This window comes from Aphis gossypii, unplaced genomic scaffold, assembly GCF_020184175.1.
Source record: "Aphis gossypii isolate Hap1 unplaced genomic scaffold, ASM2018417v2 Contig00275, whole genome shotgun sequence".
NCBI classification, from domain to species: domain Eukaryota; kingdom Metazoa; phylum Arthropoda; class Insecta; order Hemiptera; family Aphididae; genus Aphis; species Aphis gossypii.
Genome location: NW_026083050.1, coordinates 10,282 through 26,890, shown reverse-complemented (window position 1 = coordinate 26,890; position 16,609 = coordinate 10,282). Strand labels below are relative to the sequence as shown.

General features: G+C 30.4%; 1 long non-coding RNA gene and 1 pseudogene across 1 annotated transcript; one reads left to right on the top strand and one right to left on the bottom strand.

Annotated features, from left to right (window-relative positions):
* Positions 1-13,461: 13,461 nt before the first annotated feature.
* On the bottom strand, positions 13,462-14,501 carry LOC126553585 (uncharacterized). Its single transcript, XR_007606564.1, has 3 exons — positions 14,201-14,501; positions 13,993-14,119; positions 13,462-13,719 (listed from the first exon to the last, which is right to left on the bottom strand). It is a non-coding gene; the product is annotated as an uncharacterized LOC126553585 (long non-coding RNA).
* A 226-nt stretch (positions 14,502-14,727) lies between these two features.
* On the top strand, positions 14,728-15,671 carry LOC126553586 (uncharacterized; annotated as a pseudogene).
* Positions 15,672-16,609: the final 938 nt, after the last annotated feature.

The window sequence follows — 16,609 nt, the reverse complement described above, 5'->3', positions numbered from 1 at the left end:
ATCATCAAATAATGGTAGATAAGAGGGACACGCATAAAACAGCTTTTTCTACAAAATCAGGTCATTACGAGTTTTTGAGATTACCATTTGGACTTAGTTATGCGCCTGCAACATTTACACGGGCCATGAAAGCAATTTTAATGGGTTTAGAGGAGTTATGTACGGCGTATCTAGATGACATCGTCGTCCATGGGTCAAGTTTACGTGACCACCAAAATAAATTAGAACAAGTATTCACACGTCTGAGATCGCATAAACTTAAGTTACAGCCAGCGAAATGTGCATTCTTACGTAAAGAGGTAGTATATTTGGGGCATTTGATAAGCGAAAACGGGGTAACACCAGATCCGAATAAATTAAGTTGTATTAAAAATTATCCGAGACCTTTAACTGAGAAGGACGTTAAATCCTTCTTAGGTTTACTTAACTATTATCGCCGATTCGTGGACAATTTCGCCAAAATTGCTAAACCTCTAACGAACTTATTGAAAAAGAACACACCATTCGTTTGGACTGACATGTGCGAAGACGCTTTCCAAGAATTAAAAAAAGCATTAATGAACCCACCGTTATTAGTATACCCTAACTGGGAGAACGGGAATTTTAACTTAATGACGGATGCAAGTCAATATGCTATTGGGGCCGTCCTTTCACAAGGGGAGGTACCAAAAGATCAACCAGTAGCTTATGCAAGTAGAACGTTAAATAAGGCCGAAACGAATTACAGTGTAATTCAAAAAGAATTGTTAGCGATAGTATGGGCAGTTAAATATTTTAGGCCGTACCTATACGGAAAAAAATTTAAAATAATAACTGACCATCGACCATTGACATATTTATTTAATATAAAAGATGTTTCATCTCAATTAATGCGCTGGCGTTTACAACTCGAAGAGTACGATTACGAAATTGTTTATAGAGCGGGACCACAACATGCAAACGCGGACTGTTTATCACGTATACACGTAGTTACAAATAATGAGCCAATTAACGATTTCGATGAATTTAAAAAGGCGGAAAATAAACCGATATTTAATTCTAAAATAAAAGAAATAGAAGGCAGTATTAAACACGCGAAACCCGACGAAAACGTAATTTTACCTATATCAAGCGATAAAATTATAACGCATCCAGCGATAAGAGAGATTATTAGTAGCAACAATTTACTAGGTCAAATAACGTTTAATGAAAGTAATTTTTTCGTTGTTAAACAATTAGACAAATTAATAATATTTTACAATTTTAAAAATAATTATTATACAGAGATGAACGCAGAGCAATATTATAACGCGATAGCCGAAATTAAGTTATTCTGTGTCGGTGAACAAATTAAACGATTTTCAATCATTAGATTAGAAGGGTTAACGACATTGACCTGTTTCGAGCGCATACGCGCAATGTTTCGTTTTGTTTTTAAAAACACTGATATAGAAGTAACGATATATAAAGAACAATGTTTTACGGAAGACGAGAAAAATCAAATAATTAAAGAGTATCATGACACATTAGTAGGGGGTCACCAAGGTACTTCCCGTACAATAAAAAGATTAAAAATGAAATATCAATGGAGAAATATGAAACAAGATGTAAAAAATTACATTAAAAAATGCATTATTTGTCAGGGAAACAAATCGGGTAAAAAAACAAAACAACCTATGTTAATTACTTCTACCGTAACTACTACGTTTCATAAAATATGTTTAGACATAGTAGGACCATTACCCATAACAAGTTCAGGTAACTCGTATATTTTAACTATACAAGATGAATTGTCGCGTTATGGCGTAGCCATAGCGTTAGCCTCCACAGACGCAACGACAGTAGCACAAGCATTTGTAGAATGTTTTATATGTATCTATGGTATACCAGTTACTATTCTAACAGATGGTGGTACCAATTTCTTATCAAATTTGTTTAAAGACGTTTGTAAATTATTGAAAATCGAAAAAACGAAAACAACTCCGTGGCATCCCCAATCAAATGGTTATTTGGAACGATCACATTTAACTTTGAAAACGTACTTACGCAGTTTTGTAGCCAAAGATAATAATTGGGACGCGTTAATTAGTTATGCTATGTTTTGCTATAATACCACGGTGCATACTTCAACAAATTATACTCCGTACGAGTTAGTTTTCGGGAAAAAACCAATAATTCCGACACGTTTTTTTCAAACAACTGAACCACAATATAATTATGATAATTACGCATTAGATTTAAAAAGAATAATGCAGGAAACACATAAGATAGCAAGGGAAAATCTAATAAAAAAGAAAAATTCCAATAAGCAATATTATGACCAAAACGCAAACATATTAGAATTACACGTAGGAGATAAAGTGTTACTAAAAGAACAGAACAAGAAAAACGCATTATGTTTTAATTGGTCAGGGCCATACGAGGTGATAATGATTCACGACAATGAAAATATAACAATAAAGAAAGGGAGGAAGGACTACAGGATCCACATTAATAATACAAAAAAATATTTCGAGACCGATTTATGAACACTTCAGGTGTCATAACATATTTATGTATATATAGCTGTAGGATCCTCTAAGTTTTTTTTTATTTGTTATAAGTAATCATGGTCATATCATTATCATTAGTATTAATTAGTAAATGGGTTTTTGTTTTAGAAATATAATTATTTAATTTAATTACATAGACCTACCCATAGATTTAAATGAAAGTAAAATACAAGAAATGATACCCCTCTCAGACATAACGATATATTATTCAAATGACAAAATTGTTTTTATTTTAAATATACCTTTAGTATATCAATACGAATTGACACTTTTTCAGCTAATACCTTTACCAGATTGTAATAATAATAATTGTGTTTATATAAAACCTAATTATAAGTATTTAGCTGTAAGTAAATCTAAAGAAATGTATTCAGTCTATGATGAAATTGACCAAAGCCTTTGTAAACATGCCGGCGATTTCCTTTTATATCCTGAAATTTATCCTTTACATCCTAGAAGCGGACGTCCTATATGCGAGGTGCTTTTACTACAAGAACCAAAAGAGGTTCCAGACAGTTGCGAAATCATGCAAGTGCAGTTGCGAGCAAATCTATTTCACAAATTGAAGTTCAAGAACGAATGGATCTATGCTACACCGGGAGAAACCATATTCATTACATGCGACCAAGACAAGAGAAGTACAAATCATTTCCTAGAAGGAGTAGGTATACTATCTTTAAACGAAACGTGTAAAGCCTATGCGTCACGCGACCTATTGATTCCACATAAAGTCGAAACAGATACTGAACTAATTGATTTTGTACCAAATTCTCAAATTAAAGAACCTGAAGATCGATATGCTAGGTTAACGACTAATATTTTGGAAAATAAGCATATTCGAACCAACCAGATGTTCGATTTAAATATAGTCGCTAAGTCAACAACGGAAATTAAAGAAATGGTGATCAAAGATGCCAAGACAGAACAAATACGAAATAGTAAACGCAGACACGACTATTTATTATATGTAATTAGTACAATAACAATTATCTGTATTGTTCTAACTATAATAAGATGCACAGAAAAACAACCATGGTGTACAATAAGCAGTACCAGGAGATCCAGACGAAATATCGCAACAGATCCAGAAGTAGAATTATAGCATTTTCAAACTCCAGTACAAGTCGAAGAACCATACCCGACAGAACCAAACGAAGACGTTCCAGCAACTAATCGAACACAGGACCAGATCAAGGACGACATTATTCCATTACCATCCGCACCTCAGATCAAGACAAGGTATTCCGTGTACCCCACCCCGATGTGATACGGAGTATCGTCTTATAGGGGAGGAATGTAGTAAACCGACGTTTTAGTATAAAAACGTAGTTCCGAAGTCCAGTGGCCTATGACTATATCACGCCACCGAGTCGGACCACTAATGCCGTTTCCTGATTGGATTAAACACATCACGCCACTTCATTGACGTAGATCATCCGATTCTTTATCACGGCATGTTCCATATAAATATGGGTCCTCATCATATATTTAATTAGAGTTAGTAGAGTTAGTTAAGAGTCAGTTAGACTTAGTCAGTGTTGTCACTTGCTCTCCGGTAGCTAAGTACTTGTGCTTACGCTAACGAAAGCCTTTTCATTTATTGTTTTAACAAGTTAATAAACGTATCAATTATCTTATTAATTTATTATTAAACTTATATACCTCAACTCTCCAACCTACGACGGAACGTGCATTCGTCGTAAAAGAAGCGTGCAGTAACTATCACTGGTTACTACACCAGGAAAATTGTCTATCCGACGAAAGCTTTGGTTTTGTTGGTGGTTTTTGTTATTACTTTGTTGCATTCATTTATATTAGCCGCCATAGATTGGCGGCTTCCAAAAATTATTAATGATGATTTATTTCAAGTGCAAATATTATTAAAATATTATACTTACACTTACGAGAAGTGAATTTGATTATCGTCTATTTTATGTTTAGTTGTATTGGACTGTTCATGTGAGAATTATATTTTAATTGTATGTGTTTGTTATGTTTGTTGATGTTTGATATTTTTTCATGTTATTTCTTTAGTGTTTGGTTAATGTTTAATTCAATTTTGTCGCTTTTGAATTTGTTGGATTTCAGTTTCAGCCTAGGAGGTGTTAATTAATTTATGTATGTTTAATGCTTTTATATGATGTCTTTAGTAAGAGCCATCTTGTGTAGAATTATTAAATGCCAGTATTGTGAATACCATATTTTTAACAGAGTCTATTGATGGTTCACACCATTTTTATCGATGAATTCGGTTAAATCATTAGATGGCGTTAAATTTATCACTCAATAAAATAAATATAGTTTAGGCCATACAATAAATATCGATATTTATGTAAATAGCCACCGCGCGAACTATTATAGATAAGCATTATCCAGCTGTCTCACCCGGCGTTGCCCGAGCAAAAGTAACCTGAGGTGAAAACCGAGATTTTTTTTATATCATATAAATAATAATAATAGCTGAAAAATACGGTTTTTTTATACGTTTTATTTTATTTTAATTTATTTTTAGCCCTTTATTTATTTTTTTTTACATTCTATCGATTTATAATAATAATTATATTTTCTTATGTGTTTCATTTAAATATAATTGTTAATCGGTATTGGTATCTGACGTCTGTCTGTATATATAAAACAGTAAGCTGATTGACGGATCTATTAAAGCATTAGTGATAAATGTGTTAATACATAAATCAGGTTGTTTTAGCAACCATTTGTAAACAAAAATTATAAACAAAATTTCAATCGTAAATCTTAAAATCCCCGTTTGAGCAACCCTTTAAAATCAAAATTTCGATAAATCCTTTCTTAGTGCCCGTTGAAATTATTAGAAAAATCTATCCTCGTAATTTCTAGTCGATAACTCAAATAGGTTCGGCTCTGCGTTGATTATTGGTAAAGTACACTTTCCTAATTCCTTTATATATAGAGATGATTATATTTGATATATAGAGAAGAAAGTCAATACTTATATTTATACAAGACGTACGAAACCAGTTTTGGCCACTCGTAAAATTGTATGAAAAATAATAGTTTGTTCATGGTATTACCATTTATTAAATATACATAATATATGACCAAATTTTAATCAATGATATTAGTAATACTATTTAAAATGAAACACAAAAATAAGTCTCTAATCCCTATTTTTCTATTCGTCGATATTTTGGGATTTCCCCGATGACGGACGCTTTCGACAGCGATCCTGTGGTAGGAGGGAAAATAAAATTGTGCTACATAATATTATACTGAGGTGCGGTCATTCATTGATCAGCAGTCAAATATATACCATTAATTTTAAATCGTGAGTATACAATTTTTAATTGATGTATGTATATTATAGGTATGCTACCTTATTAATTGAATAGATTATTAATAATATTATTTACATAATAATATGTACATAAATAATATACACATATTCTTGAATACAGTCGAGTCTCGATAAATTGAAAACCTTGATAACTCGAATTTGTTTTCATCCCTATGGAATTCGTATGAACTCAATGCGATATTTGTAACTCAAAAAATACATGTCAAATTAATTTTTGCCTCCCTTGAAATTCGAGTTATCGAGACTCCACTGTATATCGTTTTCTAATACTTAGTGTACTTGAAATTAAATTTTTTTCAAGTTGCAACTATGGTTTTCTATTAATAAATGGTGTTTTTTGAGTTTATTATTTAATTATGTCATGGTTTTTTAAAAACTAAGAACCCGTATATTACCTTTTGTTATTTTTACAATGATTTTTTATGAGTTATATGAGTTTATAATATGTATGATTATTTATATTTTACGTAATTATTTATGACTATTTAATTATTGTGAATGTTTATTTTATTAGTTTTCACATTTTTATTTTATAATACCTAAGTTAATTTTATTTTTGTTATTGTTATTGTTGTTAATTTTATCTTCATTGATGATTAGAATATGGCAACCAATATATACAACTATTTTTATGAGGTGAGCGGCCGTGGCGGCCGTGGTGACCGTGGCGGCCGTGGCGGCGGTGGTGGCCGTGGCGGCGGTGGTGGCCGTGGCGGCGGTGGTGGCCGTGGTGGCCGTGGCGGCGGTGGTGGCCGTGGCGGCAAAAAAGTTAAAAGGAGCAGTAAGTAAACTTTAAAGTTGCCTACTAATTTTGTTTTTATAATTATTTAAGTACGTCAATGTTATGTTTGGGTAGAATTTCCATTTATGCACCTGTAGGTTTCTGACATTCCCGGGGTGGGGATCAGGGGCGGCTCGTCAGGGGAGACTTTGAGACTGAGTCTCCCCCTTAAAAAAACCCAGTTACTTGTAAATAATAATTAATTAAAATAATAATGCATAAAAATATTTTTATTCGAATTGAAAATATAATATTATATAATTTATATCGTTTTCTTTGTTTATTATTATAAATTGAAAGCAACCAAGTCTAAAACCTTTAAATAGTTATTTTAATAGAAATGCTATTTTAGTTTTTATCGATGACGGTGACGGTCGCCGTTACAGTGAAACTGCCGCCCGACAGTTTCAATCATAACATGTAAAATGGTACGGCCGGTTTGATGGAGGGCCGGAGGGGGCAGGGAGAATAAGCTGCGTATTATAGACTCTATTGAGACTGGGTTCACGACAATAATTGCCGTACCGCGCGCCGTTCTTAGTCGCTGTCATAATTTAATGCATTTTTATGATTTAATAACTATAACACGTTTACTACAGGGTTTTATACTATCTTCTATTTGATATTTGTTATATTTCTAATTATTTAAAAAATGCAAAAAGACAATATAATAGATGTATTATTAACTAGTGGTTTTAATACTTTAACTTACGAACAAAAAAATCAAATTAAACTTAAAAATATTAACTAAATATGTAATACTATAATATTATTAGATTTTCAATAACAGGGTTTTTCTTGTTCGTTGTTGTACGTTGAATTTCAATTTGATTTTTCTATTTTAATTATTCTAAATTTAGATTTATAGTTTTTTTGATCTTGATCAGTACTATAAATTATCTATTTCTTATTTTATTATTTACAATAGATTTGAAATATTTTCGTAGGTTCAATTAATAATTAATAACGGTTGATTGAGACCACTATAGGAAATTTTAATTGTGTTTAAAAATTATTCAGTTCATCTACATTTGGTACCTATGGATTTGATTACATTAAATTTGTTTTACTTTTACAAAAATATTGATTTTGTTCATAGGCATTTGGCTATTATTATCTGGTGGACAAAAATTAATCATAATTTACTGACCCATTTAAAAATGTTAATATCCACAGTTTTCTAGAATTTACATTAGTTTATATTAATTTATGGTAATATTGATAATTTTGATCTAACTTAACATGGGGATTAATTTTCTTATATAATTGTACAAAAGTAATTTATAAAAATGAAAAATTGTTTTAATAATATTTTTGCACGGATTTGTTATAATTGTAATGCCTTTGATTTTATAGAGTGCAACATATGTTTAAATAGGGGCCATTATGCTGCTGACTGCGCTTTAAAGCGCAGTCAGCAGCATCAACCCCCCCCCCCGCCCCCGCGGCCAAAGGAGCAGTGGCCGCAGCAGCAGAAGCAGCTGCAAAGGCGGCAGCGGCAGTGGCAGCGGCAGCAGTAGCCAAAGCCAAATGGCTTGAGGCCGAGGCTGCTGCTGCTGCTGAAGCTGCAGCTGCTGAGGCTGCTGCTGGCACTATGGATGGCGGCCAGGAAGATGGTAAGAAAAATTTAAAAATTAAATTAAATTAAATTAATAAATGAAAATTAATGATAAACATTTGTTACAGATGCTACAGAAACAATTAAGGAGTAAGTATTCAACGACCCATATCAATGTCTATGTATTGTATAAAATTCGTTATTACATTGTTTTGTTTTATATTTTTATTTCAGCCAATAAACGTTTTAACTTAAAAGACAATTTCTTACTCGTTTTTCTTTTAATTTTTCTAGATTGTTCTAGGCAAAAGTTAATAGTTACTACATAATACATTATATAAATAATAAATTATATAATAATAAATAATAATAAATAATTAAAAGATTAAATTAGTTTTAAAAAAAATTAACTTTTTTCTTTATTGAAACATTTTAACTACCTAGTTGATGCCCACTCTTAGAGATATGACTTAGTACATGTTATATAGTTATATTATAGTACATATATTTGTGTACAAAGGGTTCAGCCATTTGTATAATGATAAATTAATAATTATGTTAAACATAAATACCTACAAACTTTAAACACCCATAACTCAATTTAAAAATAAAATATAAATAAATATCTACCCGTAATAAGGTTCCTTATAAAATATTATATCTTTCAAGTTTGATTCTATGTCAATTCTATCTAATCTTAAAGCTAACATTACAAAACTAAACCTGCTGTGCGCAAATTTGCTATGTTGTAGGTCAGAGTGAAAACAATTGGTGCATTGAAATATTTTTAACAAACTTTTAATTTATTGGTAATAAAAATTTTTTAATCATTATTCATGAATTTGTGATTGTTATTCGGTAGATAAAAAATTACAATATCTTAAGCACAGTATATTTGCAAGATATTATTTAAAGTGTAATTTTGATTAGGTACTTAAAGTTATAAAAAAACAGGCGGACCTCTAGTTTAAGAATTTGAAGGTACCTATATCAGTAAATGAGCAGATACCTATAATTATTCAAAAATATTGGCAACATAAAAATTTGTAATTGTAATGTATTTTAATTTAATAGCAGCTGTTGTATGAATGGTTAACAAATAAAAATTTGAAACTAACAACCTGATAAATATTAATTTTAATGATTTTTGTTCCAAATAAAATGAATGCACAATAACAGAGAATAAGTTGGTATATTGCAGTTTATTTCTTTTATAAAAATTAGTGCTTTAACTCTATAGTCTAATTATTGCTGTATATTTTAATTACATCATTTCTGACACAATAAACAGAAGAAATCATTAGTATCGTAATTAACAGTTCTGTCTTTTTCAGGAATGCAATTTATCGCTATCCAACGACAACACACAGAACACGATACCCATTCCACACATTCATCTTCCTGGTGACAACGGTGTTTATCGGAGTGACAGTTACAGTATAGGCATATGTTTGTCATGTCTTCAGAATTTTCCAAGAGATAGGTCTTTAAATTTTCTCTGTGAATGTTAGGATCAAACTCTAAACTAAACTTAGAACTGTCCATAATTGTAAATGCATAATATATAATATAAACTCCACAATTAAATGTATCTTTTTGTATCGGAATGTTTTCTAAAGGGCATGCAATTAGTGTTAACGGTGGACATTGTCTGTCGTCACCGTATACAACATTTGATTGCAATGTTTCAAGTACCTTTTTGAAACGAAGTTTTGATGTTCGACTGTCGATGTCATATGGATTACTTGGATCCATAATGTAACACTGTCTGGTTTTGAAATTTATAAAAACTACAATCCAGTGAGAATTGTTATTCACTAACCACGGTAGGATAACCATACTGTTTTGTGTGAAAGTAATTTTGTCATACTCTTCGCCTATTTCTCTTTTTCCCATTAGCTGAGTCACCATATTACATGATAAAATGTGTGTGTTTCTTAAACGTAACTTAAAAGCATAAGATAACAAACAAATATCAATAACAAAGTTACACAACCAATTTTCTCTAGACAATGAATCAAAATCTAAGAAGTAAAGGTCAGTTAGAATGTCTTGATTTTGATTACTAGATATGTAACTATATTTTCCGACCAAATAATCTTTATTCTTTGGCATTTTAATTGGTTTGTAATATTTCAAATCTCTGGGGAGCATATTTTGGTAAAAATCTTTTGATGGCACTGTTTTACGAAAAGGAGATTTATGACTTCCTGGTGTCGAAACCGATTTCATTAAACAATTATCATCATATTGTTTACTTAAATCGTGTTCAATCAGAGCATTATTACAAGACTCATCTACAGTTAGCCTAGTCTCATTGTCACATTTTATGACCACAACGTTTTCAATACTATCAACCACTTTGGGCAAAATGTTATTTTCATCTGCTATAGTGGTCGAAGACTTTGGAATTTTTAACGATAGGGCTTTGAAGGTACGGTACTTGGTATGTTGTTTTTCTTTTTTTCCCCAACTTTCTGTTGCGTCTAAATGGTTATGATTAGACACTTCTGAGATTTTAGCCTTACTGTCAAAATCAAGTGCACGCGTACAAGTTTTTTTTCTAATATTGTACTTTATTTGTTTGTGCACATTCATCACACGCCCTCTCATAAGTCTTAAAAACCGACCGCTTTTTAACCTTCGATCGCCTTCAAGTATGTCAATTTTTACTGTTTTAAACCAAGATTCAACGGTGGCATTACTCTGGCGGGTTTCAATACCATTGTTGATTTTATTATTCATAATTGGTGTCCAAAGTGCTAAGAAAGGTACACACTTGAGTATAAATTGGTGTAAATATGATTCATCGTAATATTCATTACTTATATTTTCTATATTTATGGAACAATCTAAAAGCCTAAATTTAACATGTTCTTTGTTCGACTGAAATCTACAGTACATCATGGAATTACTTGTATCTGATTCACATAGAAATTTATTTATTTATTGTGAGTAATCTTCGCCTTCGTTGTTCGATTCATTCGACAATTGATGGTTGACATTACAACTTGTCTTTCATCGTACTAATAGCGTATTTGGTTTCTACTGTTCTATATGGAGACAATAATATTACTGAAAATATTTTGAACCAATTTTCAACATCTTCCAAACTCTCTGCATTAAACAGTAAACATATCCAATCAATAACATCATTTCTTTTCATTTTGTCTACAGTCTTACAACTGTTTGTCTCCGATTGAAAATATGTATAGACATGGTTTACTAAGATTTTTGTGTAATGATTCGCACAGATGTTTATGATTGTGACATTAGTCCCTACATTGTTTTCAACCAATACTCTGTAACACCAGTTAAGGTAATCAAATATGGAAGTAAAACCATTCCATCCAATGCTCAAGGCATTCATTTGTGCATAACTGAAATCTGTCACTATATTTGTGAATACAGGCCAAGTCAGTTTGTGTTTCAAAACAAATGCTTTAAAAGCGGTCAACCATTGTGAAATCGCAACTATGTCGTGTGCTGAACTAATCATTTCAACAACGGGACACGTGACACTAGAGTTTCTAGGTAAAGGGACATTAACAACGCCTCTGATCTGATTTTTCTGATTACATCATCTGATTTAATATTTTGCAAATTGCCACAATTCAACTGGGTGGGTAATGCCATATCAACATTGTCTGACCTAAAGGAAAACGCTTTAGTTTTTTTAAGCGCTTCCTTGTTGAAGTCTCGCTGAAACCCTTTGACGTGGTTTGTAAGACCATTGTCATCAGGATTGTGATGATAATTCAAACTAGAACTATACACCTTTGCCACGAACGTACCGTTTGTTAGTTGGACTTTAATCCTAAAAGTCTTACACCCTTCATGGCTACAATACATGTATACATTGCAATGATTTTTAAAATATCTGACCATTTTTGCATTAACGACGCATGTATTGTTCACAGTTCTTATGCGCTTTCTGAACATAATAGGATATTTTGTCTTATCCAAACAGGTTTCACCTTTGGGATTAATGTAATTCATAAGAGACCATTCTTCAAATGAAAACTTGAAAGATCCTTCATAACACACAAAATCATGGTTATCACATTGAATTGGAAATTGAATTTTTTGTTTTCAAAGGTAAAACAATACCAGACTTAACAGGCGTTTTCTTATAGAAAGCATTCCTGAGGGGGCTTGGTACATGATGTTTTCCCTTTGTTGTTTTGCATGGTGTAACAAATACAGATTCATCCACTATGTTTTCTGGTAGTATTGGAGTACTACTAGGTAATAGTGGATCCTTTATCATCAAACTGAAATCACTTTGTGGGGATACGATAGTGTGTTCAGATGAAACATTATCTTTTTGCACAAGCTCAGGCTCTGTGTGATCAGAATATGAAATGCAGTTTTCAAAAGTACCATTGTCGTTACCAGAATTTTCATTAAAACTAAAACTATCTGAATCAGTAATGTCTGTGTTATCCACTCGTAGACAAGAGGACAAGTTGAGGTACTTTTTGTTTTCTCTGTACACTTTACGTCTATTAGCATTATTTATAGTAACTTTAATGTGTCTACATATCTCATTTAGAGTTTTGTAATTGTAATTTATAAAATCGTTGGCCGTGTAATTACAATTCTCAATACACTTTATTATTTTACTACTATTCATTTCTGATTTATTAGCCACATCATCACAGTTCATAGTTTCAATACACTTACGAAGAGATGAATTTTTTCTTTTAATAGCATTGACTAATGATTTTTTTAAATTGCGATCATTATCTTTTTTGAAGATAATCGTGCAGATATAACTTACACAACTATCTGAAACCGAGACATTCTCAAAATTTAATTCTGGATACTCAGATTTAATATAATGAGCTATCTCTTGCAATTTATCTTTTAAACTCATCTTTTAGCTTATGTGTCGGAAACAGTAACTCGTCGACACTTTTATAAGCCTGAAACAGTAACTCGTAGGCTGTTTTTTGTCTGAAACAGTAACTCGTCGACACTTTTATACGCCTGAAACAGTAACTCGTCGGCGGTTTTGTGTTTGAAACAGTAACTCGTCGACACTTTTATACGCCTGAAACAGTAATTCGTCGGCTGTTTTGTGTCTGAAACAGTAACTCGTCGACACTTTTATACGCCTGAAACAGTAACTCGTCGGCTGTTTTGTGTCTGAAACAGTAACTCGTCGACACTTTTAACTGTCAAGAGTCTAAACTCTTTAGACAGCTATACCTAAAACTAAAACTACAACTAAAACAAAAAATAAAACAATATTCAAAAAAAATTTAATTAAATATAAAATAATAAAAAAACACTGTTAACAATAAAAACTATTAAAACACATAATAAAGTAAATAATAAAACACAATATAAAATAAACAATAAAAATTGAATAAAATTGTATATATCTAACAATTAAATGTTTAGAGTCAGTAGTTTATTAGAGAATAACCGCAGAAAAAATAAAAATATAAAATGAAATCACGAGGAAAACCGAGTAGAAAACTTACAGAAAAACCTTGATCACATGCGCCTGAAAAATATATAGATTTTAATTTAAAAATAAACTATTAATATAAGGTATTGAATACAATATTTTACACTTGTATAAATCATCATTAAACTTGTGACAATGCAACACCGGCATTCATGGACAATCAAATAAAATATTTTACAACCACAAAAATTTAAAAGACATGATAATTATTAATTGAAAACAAAAAATAATTACCATTAACAAATTGTATCACTGAAAATAAACGCATATTTAAAATAAATCTTTATTTTATAATTTATTTTTTTGTACATAATTACTCATTATACAATTTTCATTTTAAGTAAAGGATACAACAATAACTGAGTTTGTTAATAGATTCAATAAAACATTCTTGAGCCATAATATTAGAACGATAGATGTGTTGACTGCATGCCATCTGAAAATGAATTGGAAAAATAAATACAATTAGGAATTAAATGCTTCAAGAGCAAATTGTATTAATTGTATTAATATTTACTTGTTTCTTGGGTAATGATTCCTGATAGATAACTGATGTCATCCAACTTATTTTGGAACAGCTTGCGAGTTGAAATATTCAAAACATGAACATTTCTTCAAAGATTCTAACATTTACTGGATACTATGTTTCATACTTAAAAAATTAGTTATGTTTTTACATTAATTAAGTATTCATAATTTGATACATATATCCAAACAATCAAACTTCACAATTAGTTCAGTCAAAAACGTAGTTAAGCCATATACTACTACCGTATATTACACATACCTGTGTCCTTCCGTAAAACGTGATTGATGTACTTACCTAGTATGTATTTCATTTTTAACAAATTGTATTCTTAAAATTTTAATAAGCTAGTATTAACTAAAAAGACAACAATATTAATTTATTAGAAAGCATAATATACGAATAGAAAAGAATGAGTCGAGAACAACGATTTTACCATTTTAGACTTGAGTCTCAACACTAGAGCAATTTATAACCTAACTTTCTATTATTGTTATTATTATTATTTCAAATATGTTATGAATACAATATATATTCGGTATAGATATCGTGTAAAGGAATTTTATTTATATACTTTTAAAACAATTAATTATTGTATGACATAAGGCGACATCTACCTTATGGTTTTAATGTAATAATACTGTACGCCTGAAATTGAATTAAACGCAACACAGTATACGGGGTTTCTTATCACTAGTCGTCCGAAAAATAGTCACCTAACTTTAGTCACCCAACTTCACACACGTCCCTGCAACACCAACTTTTTTACAACTGTATAAGTTGTTGTCGGTTTACAGTGTCTTAAAACCACCCAGATCTGGAAATTGTTCTGTTGAAAATAATAATCCTTCCCAGAACTTAATTACACTTGATAGTATCAAACAAAATTTATAATAGTCGTGACAAAAACAAATCATCATTACAAATTATAAGTGATAGACTGGATTTTGCTATTGAACAAGAAGACTGGAGTTTGCATGATGCTATGGAAGTCAGCGATCATGATTATTGTTTATCCCCTGTAATAGACTGCATTGTATATTATGTCACTGGTTATTTGTGTAAACAAATTATACGTCTTTTCAAATGTGCTACTTGCCAAGCTGCAATTAAGCAACCACATATTTTGAATTCTGTTGAACCTGTTGCACTACTAACTAACTTAACTTCCAGAGGTGGACTTATTCATCCAAATTTACATTTTTTTAATTTTGTGTGTAAAATTGAACAATTATTTACAAAGTATTGTTTAATGGCAGATGTTTTTGAATTAATACTAACTGAATTATTAGAAGACAATATTCTATATTTTCCATGTTTTCAGCATAGCGAAGAAATAATTGCTTTTGCCATTAGGTATTATATTAATATGAAAATGCGGCAATTTTCTCAAAAATGTAATGCTGAAACCAAAAAAGAAAATATGATAAAAAAAAAAGTTTCAAAGTTTACATTAAGTTAGGCATTATTAACCTTCGACGTAGTATACACTACATACATTTATTTTCTCTTTAAGATGTGCAATTATTTTTATTTTTACTTCACTAAATTCATAATAATAATATGTTATATTAATTTATATGTACCTACCTACCTATTGTTACATTTTTACTTCACTACATTTAAAATGTAATAATATGTTATATTAATTATTTTTACACAAATTTAGATATATTCTGGTGATGCTGCAGTTTAAGTTAGTGTGGACAGTGTGGTTAACAACTTTTTCGAATAAATCAGATGCTAATGATAACAATATTTTCTAATTTTATTTCACAAAATTAATTTCTGGTTCCTACCTATAGTTTTGAATAAAAAAACAATAATTAATGCTTCAATACAATAGTTTGTTTTTTATAGAAATGTTTTTCTTTTATACATCTACTAGTTTTATTTTCTGATTGTTAATATGTACCTTCATTTTAATATACCATGACTACAATAATAAAATAGTTAATTTTATATTTATCCTGGTCTCGATAAATTAATTTAGATATTAATAATTACATATTCAACTAATTATTAGGTACAGCATATTTGCTAAATAGGTACTAAAAAATAGACTGATGTTTTTATTTTAAAGAAAGAATTGATTTTTTAATTTTTAAAGGTACAATGTATAATAAATGCAACATGTTATACTATATCTTTTGGTGAACCTACCTATAATGAAAATTTTTAATAAATATTGTAAATCATAATTACTTAAAATTAACAAATAACTGCATCAGATTACTTACTTTAATAGTTAATAACATGGTACCTATTCAATATTATGATTTATGAAAGCATGAATAATATTATTAAAATGCTTGCATTATCCTAGGACCTCTTTCCGAATTTCAATTATTATTAATTATAATAATTAGTAATTACTCCTATTTTATTTTAATAATATGT